This window comes from Vanacampus margaritifer, chromosome 7, assembly GCF_051991255.1.
Source record: "Vanacampus margaritifer isolate UIUO_Vmar chromosome 7, RoL_Vmar_1.0, whole genome shotgun sequence".
Classification (NCBI taxonomy): Eukaryota; Metazoa; Chordata; class Actinopteri; order Syngnathiformes; family Syngnathidae; genus Vanacampus; species Vanacampus margaritifer.
Genome location: NC_135438.1, coordinates 13,975,512 through 13,991,131, shown reverse-complemented (window position 1 = coordinate 13,991,131; position 15,620 = coordinate 13,975,512). Strand labels below are relative to the sequence as shown.

The 15,620-nt window shown below is 39.2% G+C and overlaps 1 long non-coding RNA gene across 2 annotated transcripts in view; it reads left to right on the top strand.

Annotated features, from left to right (window-relative positions):
- The first annotated feature begins 6,675 nt into the window (after nucleotides 1-6,675).
- LOC144055394 (uncharacterized) overlaps nucleotides 6,676-15,620 on the top strand; it is a 9,326-nt gene continuing 381 nt past the window's right edge. For both annotated transcript variants that reach the window (XR_013294862.1, XR_013294861.1), the window contains exons 1-4: nucleotides 6,676-6,939; nucleotides 7,020-7,186; nucleotides 15,418-15,484; nucleotides 15,586-15,615. This is a non-coding gene — a long non-coding RNA (uncharacterized LOC144055394). The remainder of the gene's footprint in view (nucleotides 6,940-7,019; nucleotides 7,187-15,417; nucleotides 15,485-15,585; nucleotides 15,616-15,620) is intronic.

Genomic DNA, 15,620 nt, shown 5'->3' with positions numbered 1-15,620 from the left:
CGCCGGAAACACTGGCAACGTGCGCTCCGCGAGCGCCGCCAGAAACATCGGCACGGGCGCTGCCATCAGCGCCGCCGGGAACACTGGCAACGGACGCTACACGAGCGCCGCCAGAAACATCGGCAACAAGCGCTGCACGAGCGCCGCCAGAACTGGCCACGGGCGCTCCCCACCCGCCGCTGGAAACTGGAAGCGGGCGCTGCATGCGCACCGCCAAAACAGGAACGGTACCTGCCTCTTGATCCGCTGGGTCCGTTTATGGTGGGATCATTCTGTCATTGTCACGGTCACCCCCGGAGTTTGTGCTATCGTTTTGATTTTGAGTTTGTACAATAAAACATAACAGTCTAACCCGCACTCCTGCCTTCCTGCATTTTGGGTCCTCTACTCCACACGCCGGCGGACTCAACTCCGCTCCTTGGCCGGACCGTGACAACTTTGGATGCAGCATCTGCATACCGAGCCAAGACATCCTATTGGCCCTTGAATGCTCTGAACCAATGGCAGGGCAGCTTTTTTATGTCGATAAAAAAAAAACTAATGGTATCGGTACTGTATCGGCATCGGCAAACCTGTGTATCGGAATTGGTACCAGGGCCCCAAAAATCGGAATAACACTAATAAAAACGTCACGACTGTGACATCCATCCATCCATTTTCTGTAAAACGTGTCCTTTTTGGATCAAGGATATGCTTGAGCCTGCCCTGGCTGGTCGAGAGGTAGCTTCCCTGGATTAGTGGCCTATCAATCCCAAGGTAAATATCGACAACAACCACTCACCCAAATTTGCAATTACAGGCATGTGTTGATATTCAAACCCAAAACAAATGCGTGCTAATTATATATAATAATAGACATTTGTTTGATCGGTGCATCATTTTCCCACTAAATTTATTACGGCTCTCGGAGGACTGAATGAAAATTAAAATAGCACCTGTTTGGAGAAAAATAATAATATTTTTTTTCTTTTCTAAAGGTTCCCCAGAGTCAGAGCCAATTGCTGCAGTTGATCCAGAACCTTTTAAACCTCCTCCAACAAATCAAGGCCACCACCACAACCTCCACCACGACGCCCACGACTACAACTGCAGTTACACTTGCTCCAGTTGGCTAGCAACAAGCGACTTGTGTCAAACACCTCGTCACGTTTCACTGAGAACCGGCGAGTGTTTTCTTTTCACAAACACCACTCGAGTGAATAAACATCATCCAAGGAAAATGATGTGTATGAGTTATTTGTTGCAAGCAACCCTTTCCTACTTTCACGATCAAATATTCTCATGGCTTAAGAGCAGCTGACTCACTTTTTTGTCATAAATGTATTTTTTTCTGCCTATGTTGCAACATTTATTATAAAAGTAAAAAGTAACAGAAATCCTCTTGCCCAGATTGCTCCATCATTCTTAAATAATAGTGCAGTTATTAGTTTGTGTGATTCTTTCCAACCATTTCCGTGAGGAAATAAACACACACACTCGGTAAATGTTTTGTTAAACTATCCACAGAAATATTTGTTTCTGATCAGAATCAGACACAGCTTTAATTTCGCTCCACTAGATCCTCGTCACTTCACTTTCAAAAATAATCAGTAAATAAAAACGCAGCTTTGTCTCGTGTTATCAAAGAAAGCCCAGCAAAGCTTTTTAAATTAAAGTGAGGACAAATCAACCGCAGAGTGAAAAACATAATGCACCTTTTTCATTACACTTCAACAGAAACAATCAGAACATTACAATTGTTTAATTATTTTTTACTTCAAATGCAATTTAGTCTTTCAACACGTTCTAAATTAACTTGTAATTGAAAAGCACAGTAAACAATTTATTGACAGTACCGTATGTAGCAGTACTGTATTTTGTCAGAGAATTAAAGAGCCTAACAGATCTTAGTGAATCTGACATGACACAAACTTAACAGTTATTCTTTGGGCCTAGGCGAAGTGCAGAATCTTTCTGCCTGCGTTTTGATCAAATCCACCGAAATCACATTACAATCACTAGCACCACAACTTATACCTGCTTTTAGCTAGTCTAAGCTCTAGCCTACTACTTTTTAACCAAATTGTCAGGTGCAAACAGTGAAAATAGTACATATATAAGTATTGTAAATACCTCTACTGTTTTTAAACTAAGCACACTTGCGCCTGAACCCCCCATAAAAAGTTATTTGCTGTAATATATGTTCCTGGTTTAATCCAGTTTTCATCCATCTGAGGAGGCTGCCATTTCGACACTATACTGCCCTCTGCTGTGGACTGAAATTGACATCAACGTGCCTTCAGACTTTTAGTATTCAGACTTCAGCATTTTGAACGTCACGTGACCAAACCAAGAAAACAGGTGAGCCATAACGTTCACAATGCACTGGCTTCGAGCAATAGACAGAGAGAGTATGATTGAATTGAATTCAATTTCATTTTTATGCTGGCGATGAGCTATAAAGATAATCTGCAACTGTATTATTGCCTACTGACGAGAACTGAATAAAAAATGAAACTTATCTTCAGGGCATCGGGCAATTTTTTTCTTCATGTCCTGTTTGGGGCTTAGTATTTAATTGATTTCTATAACAACATTATGTATTATAACAGAGGCCATCAGCGCTCTAGTGTTCACAGCAGGTCTGCCTCATAGTCAAGAGGCTAAGGATGGAATTTGTACGTTCTCCCAGTGCCTTGCGATTAGCTGGCAACCTGTCCAGGCTGTAACCCAACTCTTGCCTAAAGTTAGCCGGGAATTAATTTAAAGAAACTTATGACACTCTACGCAGCTCTTACTGCAAAACCTATGAATTGCCACTAAGTGTTGCTATTTCCCTGCAAACATCTTCCTTTCCCCTCCTCATTAGTATCTGTCAAGTGTTGCTAATGGATGAGTAATTTTATTTATTGTTAACGAGATTAAAGTGTGCTCTATAGATTATTTCTTTTGGGGGAAGTTGTTTTGAAATTACAACAACTTTTAAATCAAAAAGTGCAACAGAGACTATTGGCTATTTCACTACAGTTCAAATTTACATAATTCATACTTTAATGACCACCACAGTTTAAACTTAACCAGCGCAATATGCAAAATGGATCGTTTTCCAACAGTGTTATAGGCAGCCCGGTAGCACTTTGAATCCAGATACTGTATTGTGTTAATGGTGTAAAACAACATCAACTGATACCATGGGAAACATCATCCATGTCTTATTGCCCAAGCTAGCATGCTCTTTCCCAAAATGGAGTAACTTCATCAAAATTGAAGAGAGATACATTTTGGTCCATGTTGCGATCTCAAGCTCCTAATAAAACTTTAGTTTTAGCTCCCATCTGCGAGTTGTGTTGTGAACACTCACAGTTTCTCAGTGCTCGGGAAATGACCAATCACGGCTCACCTGTTTTCGGAAGCTGAGCCGTGATTGGTCGTTCCCTGAGCAACTATGATGTCATTTTCAGTAGATAGCAAAGTGGCAAAAGGGCCTCCTCCTGGGATGCATAAAACCGGATAGATTTTGCCGCTTAACTCAGATTCCACAAACACAATATTAATCAGAATGTCGTGTTTTGACTAGTGGACGTAAATACAACATACTATTGTCAAGAAAATGTTGGGGTTGACCTCTCATAACAAACATTCCAGTATGTGGATTTTAGAACCTAACACTATTAATACTGTTTGCTAAGGGTAATCTGTTCAAACACTGCAGCTCTGCTTACCTTCAGTGTGTGCATGTGTGTGTGCGGGGGGGGGGGGGGGGGGGGGTATGTAGTCATGATGTAAATTAGCTGACTCCTGATTCCACAACTCTGCAAGACTTTGGACGGCTCACATTTAGCATGGCTCACATACAGCAATCTCACAGTAACTTTGCAGCTTTTGCGTTGGTTTGACATTTCTATTCAAAGAAAAAAAGTCCAAATGCGTCAATGTGTTCCCTTTCTTTTTTTTTTATGGAGAGCTCAGTATTGTTCATTCGATTTGACATGTCATCATTGCTCTCCTTTTTTATTTTTTATAAAAAATTTATATATATATATATATATATATATATATATATATATATATATATATATATATTTTTTTTTTTTTTTTTTGTATGTGGGTGAGTATGTGTATGGGCGTGTGTATGTGCGTGCGTGCGAGCGTGTGTGTATTTATCAGTTCACCTAAAACCTATTAAAAAAAATCCCATACTAATAATATAATATAATAATAAATTGCCAAATGCAGAAACATCAATGTAAGTTATCACGATGTGGTGGCTCTCGCTAACAGGCAGAATTAAGTAACCAGAATTAGGTTAAAAAATTCTATATACGTAGACCATGTTTCTATAAATTTTGATATTTGGTTTTTATTTGAGAAAAAATATGTGTTCCCTTTCAAACTTCTTTGTATGAACATGTAAACATGCCCACAAAGTAGCAAAAGGTGACATTTCGGGGGAAAAAATAGGCTGCAAATGTCGATGATTCATCTTCCTGTCATTACAACCTGACGAAAAGCTTTTATTCATGGAGAAAAACATCCACGTTTCAAATCAGAGAGGTTGTTCCAGCAAAAGTAGGCATAATGATAGAGCCTGTCGAATGCAGGAAATCAACATCTGTGTTTTCACCCCAAAGGCTTCACACACTTGCATACTTGTTTTATTTAGAATGTGGAGAAACACTTTTATTATTGTCAGAGGCAACAAATGTGGCCGACGCGAGCTAGCGACGCTCATTTGTTCTTGCGCTTAATAGCTGAGAAGCGGAATGTAAACATTTTAGTGACAAAAAGGAGAAATGGCACGTGTCGAAGCATACAGACAAACATAAGTGTATTTCCTCATAAACACAAAAGCTGTAATCAAGAGAAATGTCTTTGAAAGCTTTGGGATTTCCAGCATCATAAAAAAATTGGCAGTATAATCCGTGCACGTGTTTGATAATGATCCAAGTTAATTGTCATGTTTTAGCAAGCAGGCTAGCATATTGTAGATGATGATGAACAGCTTGTGCTTGCCTGTCCCAGGTGGGTCACCAGAAAGGTCTGCAACAAACACCTGCATGAATTGAATTGATGATTCTGGAAATAGTCAGTAAAAATGAAAGAAAAAAAGTGAGTGAGAAATGACTATGAAATTGGTCTGTTTTTTTTCCAAGACATTATCATTGCTCTGTTGTAAATATTTAGTGGAACCTCAACGATTGGACAAATTCTGTTCTGGTCGGTCACCGGAAATAATAGAAATTGAAAAATATATATATTTTAAGGTCACCATCATAAAGCCTTTATTAATTGCACACGCAATGCTTTTAAACTACCATTTTAACTTTCTTAACTGTCAACCAAAGCGCAAAATAATGAAACACACACACACTCGAAAACAAATGAGAATGGAGTTTAGTGTGTATATTATTCATCTCTTCTGAAGTGTATCGTCTCTTATAACCCTCTGGCCCTGCTTGGAATAAGTGCGGCAAAAAAAAGCCCAAAGAAAAGGCAAAGCACCTTGAGTTAATCCTTGAGATGTTTTGAGGTACGCTGAGGTCTTGCGTGAAATGCTGACACTTTCAAAAGTTTTGCACGACTTTAGAGACATCATTATAACGCCGCTTGTGCCGCTTTCGCTCCTGCTGCATACACATAATTATTTTACACTGAAGAATTTGTATGAAGCCAACACTTTTGATGAGCCAGCAACAATATTTGCAAATTGGGAGAACTGATGAAAAAGCATTTAGGTATATGACTTGTTTATATGAAATATAATACATTTGTTGAATTGAGTACTTGGAAGCGTGAAGATGCTCTGGAGAGCACCGTTGAGTCGTTTTGTCATTTTCATTTTGTCACTCTACAGGAAGACAACAACAAAACAATATGCAGTCGACCTTCCTTGCTCCATTCAAAATTCAATGACAGTGTTCTGCATTTTGACAAATGTGTTTCAATAGCACAATATCCTTGAATAGAAATACTAAAATATTATAAAATACTGAAAGTAGTGGTTAGTATGTGTCACAATCAAGGTTATTTTAGTTAATGCAAACTAATAAAATACAGAAAACTAAAACTATAATTGGGAACTATTTTTGTTAACAAAATAAAATAGCAACAAAACAAAACAATGTGTACAACATATGACAATACTCAATGTTATAGCTTGTAAAAAGTGGTAAACAAAACAATCCAGTTACATTCCATTGTTTTTCAACTTGAATATGAGCAGAAAGTTCTTAAATAAGTGTAATAAATAAATAAATGAATAATAATAAAAAAACAGTTAACCTGAAACGACCTCCAATTCTGACACCAATGGAAATGAGGAAATAAATTTGCAGAGAACGTTTTCATCAAGATGCCTATTAAGGGAATCTAGACTAATATTGACTAGCAGAAAGATCTTGTTCAATTAGCGTGAGCAATCAGTCAGGGGTTTTGCGGTAGATGCATTAGATCCCAATGAATTTGAATAATTTCACAAGCTTTTGGAGAGCTACAGCTTTCAACTTTGAGATCTATGTAGTGCCATTCCAAAGGCTGATGAAATTGCATCACACCTATTTGTCTTTTTACTTGAACCAACCACATGCCTGATGAAATGTAGTGTGTGTTCGACGTAATGTAAACTCGCTGAAGCTATTTAAATGCTCGTGGAGTTTCAGGGAATGTCAGACTTCAAGGCTGAACCTAATCAGTTGAGCTGTCATTCTTTTTTTTTTTTTTTACAACTTTTCAAACTTCTTTTAGTAGTTTTGTTAGCCTGAATTAAAATTTCAAGGCTAAGATGAAGTTTCTTCCTATTTTGCTCCCCTATTTGATCCACTCGTCTATCACTGTAAGTACAACCCCCCCTGTATGATCCTCCTTCTTTTTTGTTGCATTTCTTTGACTTTAAATGTAGCTGATACAACACTCCCGCATTGGTGTCATCACCAAAGCAGCGGCGAGTCTCACAGTCATGAGGTGAGACTGACATTCTGGACATAGATGACAATAAAATGCTCTTTTATGAATACTTGGAAGGGTTTATTTGTTTTGTTCAGAGAGGCAGTAAAGGCTTTTCGGCCGTGGCCTGCGTTCCCCCGCTGGCCTCTATTTCCCAAGTTGTGGCCGCCACCTGCACCGGCCCCGACCCCACAGCCACCTCCACCTCCAGTCACGACTCAGAGTGCAGGTCCGCAGAACCCACAGACCACTGAAGGCCCACGAGGTGACAACAGATGACATTGTTTTCTTTAATATTCTAAACAACAAGGCACCCATGAGTTGAATGTTACAATGAAGTGATGGTCTGAAAAAATGCAGAAAAATGCTCACTGAAATGTACAATGTAGTATGGAAAATGTACTTTTTAATGTTTAATGTATCCAAATAGTTGCTCTCTTCAGTGGCTGCCTAGCAACCAAGTGTGATTTTTTAAAAAAAAGAAGTAAATATTTAAGTCTTTTGGTTTTTGAAAAAGTATCAGAGTGAGCGGTTCTACACTAGGTGCATTTCCATTACCCTCAGTTTTGCGCAAAAGCAAGCTAGTAATGGAAACACTTCCCTGTAGTCATGTGACCTTAGAGCGCCCTCCAGTGGTTGCTTTGTTCATTGTTTTGCTGAGAAGAGAGAATTCCAATGTGGCAGCACGCAACGCCGACTCGTTTATGTGCTACGCGAACTGTTGGATCCTGTTTCGTGTGTACCCTTGTACAAGAACTGTCCATAAGTACATGTGATGTTAAGAAAATAACACTGTGTATTCATTTTAGTTAATTTAGGACAGTTATTAGAGATAAGAGACTGTTGTGCAATGCAACTAGCTACTAGCATGAGAGTGTGTCGTGTATAGTTAGCTAATACATTTTTCATTTTTCTTTTTTAGTTTTACGACGACCTAAAGAGGCCATTGTTAAAATAAACTGCCCAAAAGGAAAACAAAGTCTGGTTATTTGGAACGTCGTTAACTCGCTGTCTAGCCACTCGCTGTCTAGCCACTCACTTTCGTGTCGGAGCTGCCTCCGGAGGGGATAACAAGTCTTTTTAAGCACATGGCGATTCAGTTATGAAGCCAATATGCCGGCGCTAACGCACATCCCATATCGTTGCCTGAGAAATGGCCATTGCCCTTGGCAACGAGAAAACGAGCGACATACGGCGCACGTCGTCATTGAAATCCTTCCGTCCGCACCATAACATGAGTTATAAGTGCGCACACACACCAACACCAAATGGCCAAACCCGCCCGATGAGGGGAGGGAGATGTTTTTGAAGTAATATTAACAACTCCGGGCGTCTGTCTTCCGTAAACATCATGAGCACCTCCTACGGAACTGCGAGATCCCGCGAGACGGGACATTACGAGAATTCCGCCTCAGAAGCGAAACGCTCTTCAATGAAAACACCGGCGAGTCAAAATTGTACTTTATCGAAATAGTACAATATCACTTTTATTTTTGCGAAAAACTGTAATAGAAACGCAGTTACTGTTACAAAATAGGTGAGATAATACTGTAAATATAACCAAAACCAGGTGGTAAGCACAGCTGCTGTGCACAGATTTATGCTGGCTAACAATGTTAGCTGCATTAGCATATGACAGTAATGTTATTATATGAATTGACAAGTGTATTTTGGTTGATAATTAGACTATGGGATTAAATTTGCCAGTAGTGGCTTTGCACATGTTTTATTTTATTTTATTTTTTAAATTTTTTTTACAGATTAGCGTTAGCTAGCAACATTTTTTTCTGAAACGTGATATAGTGTTTGCATAGGACAATATAATATAAAATTGCTTTCACTGTTTTGGATGCTGGCTTGATAGCTTGATTTCAGATGATAGCAGAAATGCACCGGTGGTTTTATGCTAACAAATTATGGGCTTGCTATTGGCCAGAGAGCTGTTTCTAAAATTGTGCATCTTGTAGCATAATAGGGTAGTCAATAAAGTGACAATCAATCATTAAAGCACAATTTTAGATGTCGTTTTAGAGCTTAGTCATTGTGCTGGAGTACCTAATGAGGTGACCGTTGTGATTTTGGGCAGATTTCTAAACTCTAGTTAGGAAAACAGTCAGCTTGGAATGGTGTAATGTGTTGCCATATTTAACATGTCGGGCATGCCCACACAAAACGTACAGGATCAACATGGGTTCTGCAGGAATCGTGTTGAATCCTTTTAACAGCATAATCTTTGCTTCATCCATCTCTGCACTCAGCATTCCATTTATCATGACTCAGCATCACATGCAGCCATGCTAAACCATGCACTACGTTAAGCTGCAGCTAAGTTTGAGATAATATTGAGTATTGAATAAATAACAATCAATCTTATAAACACACATGCAAAGAGATGCAGTTTTTCAAGCCCCAACTCGTGACCGTACATGTTGAAATGACATCGGTGCAATGTGCTGTAGGCAGATGAGGTCAACACATGTGTTTTCTGAATTCTTGCGTTTCCAGAAATCTCTGAACAGCTGTTAAAACTTTGACACATCAGTCTTCCTTTGCTGTGGCGTTTGAGTCCATCATAGAGAACAGTTTTGGTCTTTTAATATTAAGTGATATTTTTGCATTACCACTGACACTGCCCCCTAGTCTTACATTTATAATATTATATATTCTGTCTCTGTGGTTATCTTTGCATGAGAATGATTTGTTTCATGGATACTGCAGCTTTTGGCAAGATAAGAACCCTGCTCGGTGCACACAAAGGAAGTCTCACACGCACACGCATACATGCACAGACTACAATTGTAGTTTCAAATCACATCCCACTAACCACCAAAGCTTGCTGTTGTTTTGTGAAACAGTATTCTTTGAGATGGGCGCAGTTTGCTATTTCATCCCACCCACGAGTTTAGGCTGCCCGCGTTATTTTGACACCACTCGTGAGGCAATGACACATCAGTTGCACACGCAGGTGCTGATGCGATGTCTATTGAACTGCAGACGTATTATGGTACAAAAACAACAAGATGGGGGGTATTTACCGGATTTTCTCTTGCTTTCCACCTCATTGCTTCACCGTGATTGAGATTTAAGCGGCAATTTGTTTTGTGATGCCCGATTGGTTGTCTCACTCCGGGAGCAATGCATAGATAATATGCCTGCCTCTACTTTTATTGAATTTGCTCTAAAGTGGTCCAAGAGGACATCCCTTAAAAAGCAAGCATTGATCCAGAGGCAACTCATCTCTACTCTATTGATTTTCTTCAGCTTCTCACAATGATGCTTGTAATCCTGACATGTTTTACAATTACAGTGTCAGGACTGCCAGTGAGTACACCCATCATGTACTTGTTCTATTTAAAAATTCTACTGAGTTCTCATTTGTCTACACATTCAAGAACAGCTCAAAGACACTCATCGTCTTATTCAACTTTCTGAATAATTTCAGATCTGTCATAACTGAAACTCAAGTCTCAATCGCAGCTAACGGAGCCACCAACTGTGGACAAGCTGCAATAAAATGATTACTTTCAGCCTCTAAAACATTATAAAGTACTTAGTTTTCACTTGGGGAGAGCCTGCTTATTGTGCCCTCAAATACACTATAATTGAACTTTAAATTGAATGCTTGTAGCAGCCTATTATAAAACATTAGTGGTATAATTTAAGTGGCTAAAATGGGGTACCGCACGAATGCTATTTTTAGACCGCAAGGCCATGTGACTTCAGCAGCTTGAACCGGAAGGAGGTCAAAATGAATGACGATGAATTGACGATCCATGCTTAGTGGTGTTTGTTTTGTTCTCGTTTATCTCCGTAAAAAATCCATGCCGAGTAAACACAGCTCTTATGGAACTTGCAGAAACCACTCCAGACACTACGACCGTCTACATATGAAGGATGTAGTCTTTATTCGTTTCCTAAAGCCAAACCTTCAGAGGGATCAATATGATTGGGGATCAACTTGCGCGGATGTCCAAAAGAGCAGTTTAAGGCCAGCGAATTGAAGACTTTCACCTTCATATGTAGTAAATATTTTGTTGTGGGCCAGACTACACCAACACAGAGGAAAAATGCTAAAATGGCGCTGCCACTGTTGTTCTTATCTGTCTTGCTTACCGCCTGTTTATTTATTTTTTTGCCTTCCGTTGCAGCTGTGACATGTATGAACATTTATCTGTAGGGCCTTTTTTGAATTAAGAAAACGGTTTTAAAAGCAGGAAGGATATAATAATTGAAATAAATGAGGTATACTCTAGCCATCTCCTTAATTGAACATTTGTATTTTTCTTTGCTGATTCTACCAGTGAATTTGGCACCATGGATATCATTCTCGGACAGAATTAGTAGATTTAGCGCAGTAGCCATCTTGCTAGTAGACTTATTACAGTCGTCTAGCATGACTGGCCCACCGAGTTTGACCCCCTCCCTAGCCTCATGAATATTAATTAAGTGTGGTGACTGTTAGAAGACTATCTTTGTCTTCCGCGTGTTCGTTGTTGTTCGGGTAGAGAGAATGTTGATTTTCTGAATACAGACTGGAGATGGGTGAACAGGTCCTTTGAAGGATTTATTTTACAGAATATTCCGGACACAAGCAAGTTTACAGACAAATGGCTGCAGTCCTCTCGCAAGTGTGTAGTTACAGCGGACTCACAGCGTTCTTATACTATCTTGAAAGGCAGTATCATAAAACCCCCAAGCCCCCACCCCCTGCCCTCAGCTAAGACAGACATCATTCAATACACATTGACAAATGGCCCTTTGATGTGGAAACAGACGAGGTCCTTCAGACATGACGACACGAGCAGAAATTGCGACACCACTTACAAAGACACATCCACAGATAAAAGTTCTACTGAGGAAATAAGTAAATTAAAACAGTTATAACTAAATCTGGGCAGAAGACCCTCTTCATGACGTATATCGTGCGGTACACCATTTTAACAGTCATAATGTACTGTGTAACTTGTTCAAGCATCTCAGCTAATAGCAGTAGCGCGATATAGCTAGTTACGATGCATTATATGTGCACTTGTTTTGACTCACTCTTTGCTGAAAGTTAGCTTGAGGCTTGGTGGCCCTAAAGGGTAAAAAGGCTTAACACTAGCATTTCCATCCTTACTTCTATGTCAAGTTGATAGGTTGCTAAATGTTAGCATCTGGTATAATTGTCCATGAAGTTGAACGCTGTAGGCAACAATGGAACCTCAATCTAACAGACCAGGAACCAATGGACTTCGGACGCTAGATAATATCCAGTCCACTCAAAATGGTGGCCCTTTATACAGTAGTTGTTAAATTATCTGCTGTTGTTTACAGGCTCTGTGGCACAGAGAGATATTGGTGCACAATGTTGCAATCCATCCATTTTGTATTGCGTTCAACATGTGCGGCCTGGTACAAAGTGTCCCGCAGGCTGATACTGGGCCACGGACCGATGGTTGGAGATCGTTGTCGTACAGGTTTGAGGTCATTAATGGTAGAAAAATATTTCAAATGCTTTATCTTGGTTATATTGCTTTCTATTAAAAAGAACAGCTGACAATTAACAAGGGTGTTTGGACTTTTTTATATCCAATAAATAAAATTTTGACTTGGAGAGACCATCGGTCGACGCACCTGCAAGTCCATTCCCACACCTTTGGTTGATCCCAAGAGAAATTTGTTAATCCCAAACTGCATGTCAGCCAAGTGAGCATGTAGTTTCCTCTTAAAAAAAACAACACCAAAAAATCCGCATGAACAAAAAGCAAAACAGTACATCATTTTTGTTGTATATCATCAGCCTTCTTTGGCTTTCCAGTACCACCAAATTGTACTCATGGTCCAGCAGTCAATGATAACTTTGTGCTGTAAAATTAGATTGTCAATCATCTGATGTATTGTCTGATTTCAAGATGTTTACGTTTATTCGCAGAAGCCCTCCCTTTCATCTAGTCTGAGCTCAGAGGAGCTCAAGGTGAGATTTTTTTTTTTCTCGGGCATGCTCGCTCATTCAGCTCACTGAGATCGGTGATGCTTTATTCTTCCTCCTCACTTGGCTCTGACTACATCTGTGCCCTGCTCCATGCTCCAGATGGTGGCTCAAGCCAGCCAAATGGGTGGCTACCTGCCTGCAGGAACTGTTAAGTATGTAGGTCCGACTGCAGGTTTAATTTATCCTGGGCAAGCAAACTGGTCACAGAGCAAACACTCCAACCCACACAAGGGCACAATGTTTGTGAGCCACCATAAATAGGTTCAAGGCTCAATATTGTTGTTTTCAAGCACACTAACACTAAAGTTATCACTATTCCCCTTTGCTATTTTATGATGCACCATGTACAGCTGTATGGACTAAAACACAAATGACGTCTCTTCATGCACATTTTTACCTAGCTATTATAATTATGTCAGTAAAAAAATTTTTGTTTACATAAAAATACTCATATGTGTTCATTACTGCTACTTCATCAATACATCATTATTTATCATCAATTGTTTGAGTTGAACAGAAGTGCTAAATATATTATCCTCATCTTCACATCCATTACTGGCAAATCAGATGATCAAGAAGATTTGCAGTAATTGCAGGTCAGAAAGTAGACTTTAATGCATTGTAACAGTCACCGTAATTGACTTCATTTTGTTCTGAAATTACCTCAGAGGTAAGGTCAACCTGCTGAAACCCATTTATATGGCTCGACTTTGAAAGACATTTGTGGCGACACGAGAAGAGGACCCATTAGCCACCAAAATGATTATCCTTGGACCATTTCCTTTATATTTTGTGCATAAACAGGGGATGGAATTTAAATGAGCTTTACAGTATATACGAATAACAGATTTTCCAACTAAATCTTTACTCATCTTTCTCTAGTCTTACTGGCTTAATTGCCCCAACCAGCTCAGATGATGCCAGCAATGCTGCACACAATCTAAGAAATAATATCTATCAGACATTGTAATCAAGCATTGTGTGCAATTAGACTTATGGTATGATGAGGTCAGCGGTAATTTAGTAAAGCCTGAATTCGGATGTCATCAGCTTGCACATTTGTTTTGTTTTTTGTTTTTTACACGTGACCTCGATGCACTGTGATTGAATAGCAGGCGAGATGATGCAATAAAAGACATGGCATGGTGCATCATTCTCACTATTCACCGCAATTCCTCCAGAAGGTGAGTGACAAATGTTCATTCATTCATTTAAAAGCTTCTTTTATTTTGTTGTGTTGAAGCACTGGCATTTGGTTCAAGGTGACGTTTGTAGCATTGGGACTCGTTGCCAAAATGAAAGTAGTCCTTGTGTATCTCAGCCTAGCCAGCATTGCCTCTGCTGCACCTGTATGTTTCACAACACTCTTCTAAATGGTGATTTTCAAGCGTCACGCCTGAATTATGTGAACTAATTGAACCACACACCGCTAATTCCTCTTTACTCTTTCCCATGGCTCCTTCACACTGCTGGTTCCTCTCACCTCTGGTTGCCCTGCTCTGTGGGGGGTCCACTCTTCATCTGGCACGGCTGCTAGAAAAAGGGCTAGCACACGGCTGGTGGGGCAATCCAGCACATGACTACCTCACGGCGCCATCCGCATTGCAACAGGCCCAGCAAAAAACTTTTTGTTGCCCCCACCCCATTTCTAATTTCTATTACAGTAGTTAGAGTTTTGCTTCTTTTAAGTTCCAAATAGATTTTCCCAAATAGATTTGAAAATAAAAGAGGTTCTCATTTGTTATCCTGATAAAATCATCAAAAATAGATGTGGTGCTCCGCAGGCTTACTCAGAATTAATTTAAATATTAAGTTTGAGTCTCCTTCAATAATGAGTCAATTGATTATCAATTTATAAGATTAACTATTACTGATTTAATAATTATTTGGACCGATTTCCCTTACAAGTTTTAGTTATAGTCTTTTGACTAAGATTAAAGTTTTAGCCATAATTTAGCCATCTGATTGTGCTTTAGTTTTAATCAAATTTTAGTCGACAAAAATAAAAAGTCATTTTAGTTGACGAAATAAAGAATAAATAAAGAATAAGTTGTCGACTTAAACTTTGTTTCAATGAAACATGTTGAACTGAGAATATGCCGTCTTAAAACTTAGTTTTCACCAAAATAAAAAAAAAAGTGCTAATTGCCTGTGATTAATCTTACAGCTGCAAAATGAATGTTAACATGTTTAAACATTAAATAAAGTGCAGTGAACAGTTTCTGAGCGGTTCTTTTTCCCCAGCCGCGTTTTATTCCTTCTAAATTTTGTGGTTTTTTTTTCACTGTGTTGTTTTAGTTTTCGTCTGCAAAAAAATTTTCCTCATGAAAAATTTGCCGAAATGTTTTTGTCGACGCAATTATCACTGCTCAGCACAGTATGGCAAAAACAACAATACGTTGACAACATTATCATCATAACATGCATTTACACTTCTATGCCAGTTAAGATTGTTTAAACATGCTTTAAACATTGCCCATATCGTTAATGTAGTTGATTTTTTTACCTCTCGTTTCTTACAGCCATTCCTCTCATGGTTTCATCAGGTATTCTATTCCACAGCCACCTGGCAGGCAGAGTCTGGAAGTGGTAAATATATACACTCATATTCAGCAAAGTCCCTACTGGGTTATTAAATACTGCACAATAGCCAACTTTATGAAAACGTTTTTCTGTTTTACCATTCACAGTACTACCCGTACGACTTCTCTCAGCAGCAGGTAAA